Genomic DNA, 6,747 nt, shown 5'->3' on the forward strand with positions numbered 1-6,747 from the left:
AGATATGGTGAAGCTTACTAAATTATTAATTACGATTTGTTTCCTGGAATTTCTGTTAAGAAAATTGCATTTGATGGAGTCGTATAGGAAAAAGTTATAAAGTTTGATAAGAAATATATAAAATTATTTTAAATATATATATATATATATTTATTTAAAAAATATTTAAAAATTTAAAATAAAATTACGAATTTATTTAATAAAAATTGAAAATTTATTGGTATTTTTCTTCGTTTCATCGTTTATAAAATCGATATTTTATACCAGGATCTGACATAATTCCAATTTAATTATTTTTAGAAATCTCTTCAGGTCAAGCTAAGAAAAGGTCAAGGTCAAAAAATGCATTTTTTTTTACTTCAATTTTTTCCGTTTTTCTGCTTGAAAAACTTCAAGTCTACTTAATTAAAAGAGAGAAAAAGGTTAGATGAGGCATTAAAAAACTAAATTTAATTTTAATGAATGTTACAAAATAATTAAGTTATAAATTTATGCATCTTTTTTTAATATTATTTATGAGTTTTTTTAGATCCATTTTCCTGATACTTTTTTCTTTAAAAATTACAGTTTTAATCAGAATTTACGATTAAAAAAAAGTATTAAAAAAATAATAAAAAATAGTAGAGTTACTTCATTTATTTGATGCATTTGAGTAAAATATTCTCGAAAAAACTGTATTATAAAACATTGTGAATAAAAATTCCTGACTTTTTTTTAGTTTTAAATAATTCAGAAAAAAATATATATATCTCTTTTTTATCTTCTCTCCATGTTCTTTTTGGGTTCAGTTTTTGGAAGTTCAAAGTTGATAACTTGAGAGTCTTTCGATCATGGGATTACTTAGAAATTGGATGGAGAAAAACAAGAAAAAAAAAATAAAAATAAAATGTCAGAATTTGTGTTTGGATTTTTATTTCAAAATTAGTTTTTTTTAGATTATAAAAACACAAAAAATACATATAAAAAATGTACAGTTATTTTTATTTCGCATAATACATATAAAATAGAAATGTACGAGTAACAATATTAAATTATGAATGAGTAAATAATTATATAAAAATATAATTAACGGAAATGAAGCGTTGAAAGAATATTATGGGAGTAATGAGACTAATGTAATTTGTTATAATTACAATGATGTAATTATTGACGATAGATGGAGCCATTACGAAACTCAATTTTCTTAGAATTAATGAAATTTACTACTAGATAAATATTACTACATTTATCTAGTATTTTGACATAAAATATATAAATCAAATATAAACGAAAATATAATTTATAAAGGTCATGATAAAAGTTTTATTTATTTATCATTATTTAAAATGATTGAAATGATACAAACATTGGTAAAGAATTGAGTCGACAGATGGCGGGAGGCGTTTCCAAAAAAAATACATCACTTAAAAAATGCTAACAAATTTTAAAATAAATACATCTAAAGAAATTATTTTTAAAAATTTTATCCGAATATTGAATTATAATAATTTTTTAAATTAAAAAAGAAATAAATAAAATTGTTTAAAATATATATATGTATTAAAATTATCTACCGGAAGATGGCGCTATTTGTTAACTTTGAAAAATTGCTCGTGTAGTATATATAGCAGTGTAAAATTCAAATAATTTCACGTTACGTTTTTGTTTTTTATTTAATTAATTCATTATAAATTTCTTCTAAAATATAATATTTTTAATACCATAAATTCGTATAGCTTTCGAATTTAACGAGTTTGATAAAAATATTTAACTGAAATTTTCCAATTATTTCAACAGTCTTTATATAAATGAACCTTCAACGTTTTTACGAGATGTAAACACGACATTTATATACAATTTCTACTATTGTAAACCTAAGAATATCGCTATCAAAGAAACAGAGAATGTGTCGACGTGATAAATGTACCAAACTCCGGATTTGTCATGCTCAACCTATTCTATTTTCTCTTTCTATAACTTACACTATACATTAATTTCTTTCTCTTTAAATAAATAATTGTCACAAATATTCTAATTTGTAACTCGTTATTCCGGATTTATTAATAAAGAGCATAACTCTTTCAATAATAAAGACAAATGTATTAAGTTTAAATATGTTTCGAATGAGTCCGAGTTCGATTTCGGTAATATCTCTTCGTATTATTCGATTTATAATTTTAAATTATACTTGGTATTTATAGATATAAATCTATAGCTTATAAACCAATTTTTCAATAAATTTTTTGTTAACGATTGAACGAAAAAAAAAAATGCGATAAATGTTAAGAAAATACAAGGTCCAGATGTAATCTTCCTAATTTAACGATCTAGTACTTCAAGGTCCTTTGCATAATTTATCCACTCAGCACAATTAGACATTAAAAAGACACTCAAAGAAATTATGTGTAGTTCCTGTATTTAGATAGGAAATGATCAGAAAATAATTTAGAAAAATAAAAGAAATTCTCTGATAAAATATTGAGATAACACTTATTAAGCTTATAAGGAAGGTATTATATATATATTTATTTATCTTAAATATAAAATTAATTTACTTTATATTTCATACTTGACATGCATAATAAAAATTATAAAAAATAAATATTTAAAAAATTTTCCTACTTACGTACCTGTTTTTAAACATAAAAATTTTCCTTATTTCACAATAACTTCTATTCATTTGAAAATCGATATATCTTATTTTAAAAATCAAAAATATTTCCTCGATAATTTTAGAGTAGGTTAATTTTATTTTATTTATGTAGGCAATATTGTATTTAGAATTTTTAAAGAATTTTTTACTGTGCTCATTTTTAAATGTTTCCTTAAAATTAATCAAATAAATACCCTTACCCCCTTTTTTTAAAAAAATATATATATATTATATTTACAATTTTTTAAATATTATTAATTGATTCTTTTTTAATTAGGATGATAGACTCATAATCTTTGAACGAGTTGCTTCGTAATACGCAGTTATTGTAATCGGTTGTTCATCATGTGACTCATCTTATTGGGCCAGAGTTTTCACTAAATATGGCTCTTCTTCCTTGACTGATCACCTTTTTTTTCGTAGAGGGAAAGAAGGAAAAGCGGATATATATCACTAAAATACAAAAGAATTAAAGGGAAACAAAAAGAACTCATATGAGAACGACAAAGCTCACTGTTTTGTATTATTATATTATTGATTTCGTAGTTGTAGACTTAATGAATGTTATCAGCATTTACTAAATAAAATATCGAACTAAATGCAGTAATGGAAAAACCGATATCAAAAACTTTTACTGAATTTTACAGGGAGCGATACTAAGGAAATATGAACTCTTACTGGTGTTTTATTATACAAACTTACAAAAAAAAGTAATAAAATTAAGATAATAAGTTATAATGGGGATAATAAAACACATTTTTACTTCTTTGTTACTTTGCATAAAGTGCAAAATTTGGCTAATTGACTGAATTTTTTTCTTTTTCTTTGTTTTTTTTTATTGTTTACTGACATGACTACAATTTTCATCACGTGAACAATCGATAAAAATCTAACTAGGTCTTATTTACTTAGATAAAAATCTTACTATTGTAAAACGATAAAAACTTAAATTGTTTTTTATGTTACAAAATTAAAAAATATTTTAAAAATTTTAAAAGCACTAATTTTATATTATATTAAATATTTTACTTACAAAGTATATAACTAAAAAACATTCTGTTGTAAATATAATTAAATCAAATATAGAAATTTAAAAAATTATTTTCTACACTAAACTTTTATTTTTATGTTTTATATATAATTTTTTATTTCTCTCAAGTAGTGGCATAAGATATAAGTTGTGTAATCTTTCTTGCATAGATAATTATTTCAGGCTTCGGCTGAACAGTCAGTTGGGCAGCATATTTAAGTAGATGGAGAATTAATGTCAGAAGGGAGTGATTTTAAAAATTCTACTAAATGAGAAAATTGTGTGATGCTTAATTGTTTCGTTACAACATTACTTGTTCATTTTTGAATTATTTATGATGAGTTTGCAGATGTATAATTTTAGTTTACTGTTCAGAATTTAAAATTTTGTATCTAATAATAGACGTCGGAAAATATCACTTCTCAAGAAACATGTTATTTAAATGTTTAAAACTTGAAAAACTATATTTAAAATTTGCTAAAGAACTTTATTTTTAAATAACAGACATTTTAAAGTATTAAAATTAAAATTTATTATTTAAAAAAAATAATAATCTAAATGCTAATATCTAACTCTTAAATTACATTTATAAACAAGATTTATCTGATATTTTAAACAATCTTCCTATGTTTTTATATACCCATACATCTCTATTCACTCGAATTAAGTTAAAATTAAATTCTTAATAAATATTTTGATCATATTTCCGCTTAGAAACAATATTTTAAATGTGAATGATCATCCCTTCCCAAATCCCCGCCCTACACAGGAAACTCGTAGGGGATATATGGCCTTGGCCTTGTTATTTTGAGAGCCTTGGAGGCCCACTTACAGACCCAGAGAACATAATAAAGTATCTTATATTAATAAAGACACAAACTATAATTATAACGTATTTTTCAATTAACATATACAAAAAAAATCATTAAAAAATTTGTTGAAGAAATTCAATTAACTCTTCTTTTCTGTATAAATTATTTATAAGTTTTAATGGTAAGGCAAATTTTTAAACTAGTTACAAATGAATCATTTTGTATAGCTTATACAGTAATAATAACAGATTTCAGTCATCAAAAATAATTTTAAAGACGGATAAAGCTGCTTTAATGAGATAAACAATACAAAGTAAATTATTTTTTCTATAAACAGAAACATAAAGATGCTTTGCCTTTCATTTACAGGTCAATTATAATATTATTCAACCATCAATACGAGTTAATTAGAAAGTAAAAATGACGTATATGGAAGCTTTTAACTGATCATTATCTAAAAACCAGTCTTTTTTTGATTTTTTTGTAATATCTCCCTGTTTTATTTCAAGGTCAGTGTAAAAATGGATCATTGATTTTTAAATATTTACTAAAAAAAAATATAGGATGAAAAGAATATTTACCAGTAGACATGAAGAATGACTGTATTAAATGGATGCTAATACACGAACACGCAAGGAAATTAAGTCTCTTTTGATTTTAAAGAAATAAAAATTGTCAGAATTAAATTTTAATATATAATTTTTCTTAAATAATTTCTGTACAGTACATGTAAACACTAACTGAAAGAAACTGGATTGTACAAATAGTAAATGTAGCACCACGCTTTAGTGGATTTCATTATAGCTCTGGAGAGGAAAGAAATTTGATATTGTTTATCACTTAGAAGAATGTTTCTGGCAAATCGCTTCTTCTCGTGTCCTGTCGAGTTTATACTATTTGTGGCTGTCAGCCAATTTAGTTGTCACTAAAATTCTTTTAATTAAACGATATATATATATATATATTGATGATATGATTACGCTCGATTAACTTTAATATATTTACTTTATGTGCCACAAAAATGTTTATACTACTTCAAAAATATTGAAAAATTTAATTTGAAATAGTAAATATAATTAATTTTTGTAGTATTTTTAATATATTGAGTGCATTATAATATATTGAAGATTGTACTATAAATTTTTAAAGGTTATAAACTTAGAAAATATACAAATAGAACAAGATGTATACATTTTGGTTTAAAAACAATAAAAATAACAATAGCTTTTGATACATGTAGAAATAAATTATAATACTTTTTAAGGGAGTGTCATATTTCTTGTCATGATCATTTACTAGTAAAAAAAAGTAATAATAATCTAAAAATTAATGTCGCAATAATCCAGTTTGCATTTGGTTTTACTTTAGTAGTCACGAGTTGTGACGTCAGCGATTTACTCCCCACTAAAAATGTATTGTTTCTCCCCCATTAATTGATATTTGTGAAGGAAGTTTAGGAAAAATTATTCATGATTTACGTAATAGTTTATAAATAAATAAAATTTTGTGGCTTCAATATTTGGAAATGACTAAAATTTACGTGTTTAATATTGTAAATGTGACGTCACCGGTACAGCTGGCACATTAGTATTCTGTGTTAGTAATGGAAAACCGTTCTGTTCTATATATACGTAGTGTATATATAAATATAATTTATTTCTTTTACGAAGAGGTAAAATAAAAAAGCCTTTAATAGAAAAAAAGAGGAGGAATATAATTTCAAATAATATACAAATCATTATAAATGGACTTAAATTTATGTTATAAATAAATATAATAATATATAAAACGTCTTGTTGTTCTGTATAATCTTATTTAATTTGATGATATCATAAATAACTATGTCATCGATAATGAATATCAGGATAATGAATAAAGCAAATATTTTATCGATTATCTTCGTATTAAGTTTCGAAAATGCCATTCAAGGAAGCGTGACGTCATGTTTGTTCTCTTATTAATTTCCCTAGAAAAATACATTAATTTTGTTTACAGAAATTTTATTTAATGATGTATTATTAAAATATTTTACAATGTTTAAATTTATTTTATAAATATACTTATATTCTACTTAAAAATGAGAATATATTTTTAAAAAATACTTAAAATTCTTCATTTTTAAAAAAAAATATATTTCATATTTTAAAAATGTTAAGCAATAAATGTAAATTTTATTAAATAATTGTTTATACAGCTTAGTTAAATAATTAATAAAAATAAATAAATAAATTTTTATTATCTCTAGCTACAAAATTTATTTATTAGATGTGAAT

The sequence above is a fragment of the Centruroides vittatus genome, unplaced genomic scaffold, assembly GCF_030686945.1.
Source record: "Centruroides vittatus isolate TY-2023 unplaced genomic scaffold, ASM3068694v2 contig_1168, whole genome shotgun sequence".
NCBI lineage: Eukaryota > Metazoa > Arthropoda > Arachnida > Scorpiones > Buthidae > Centruroides > Centruroides vittatus.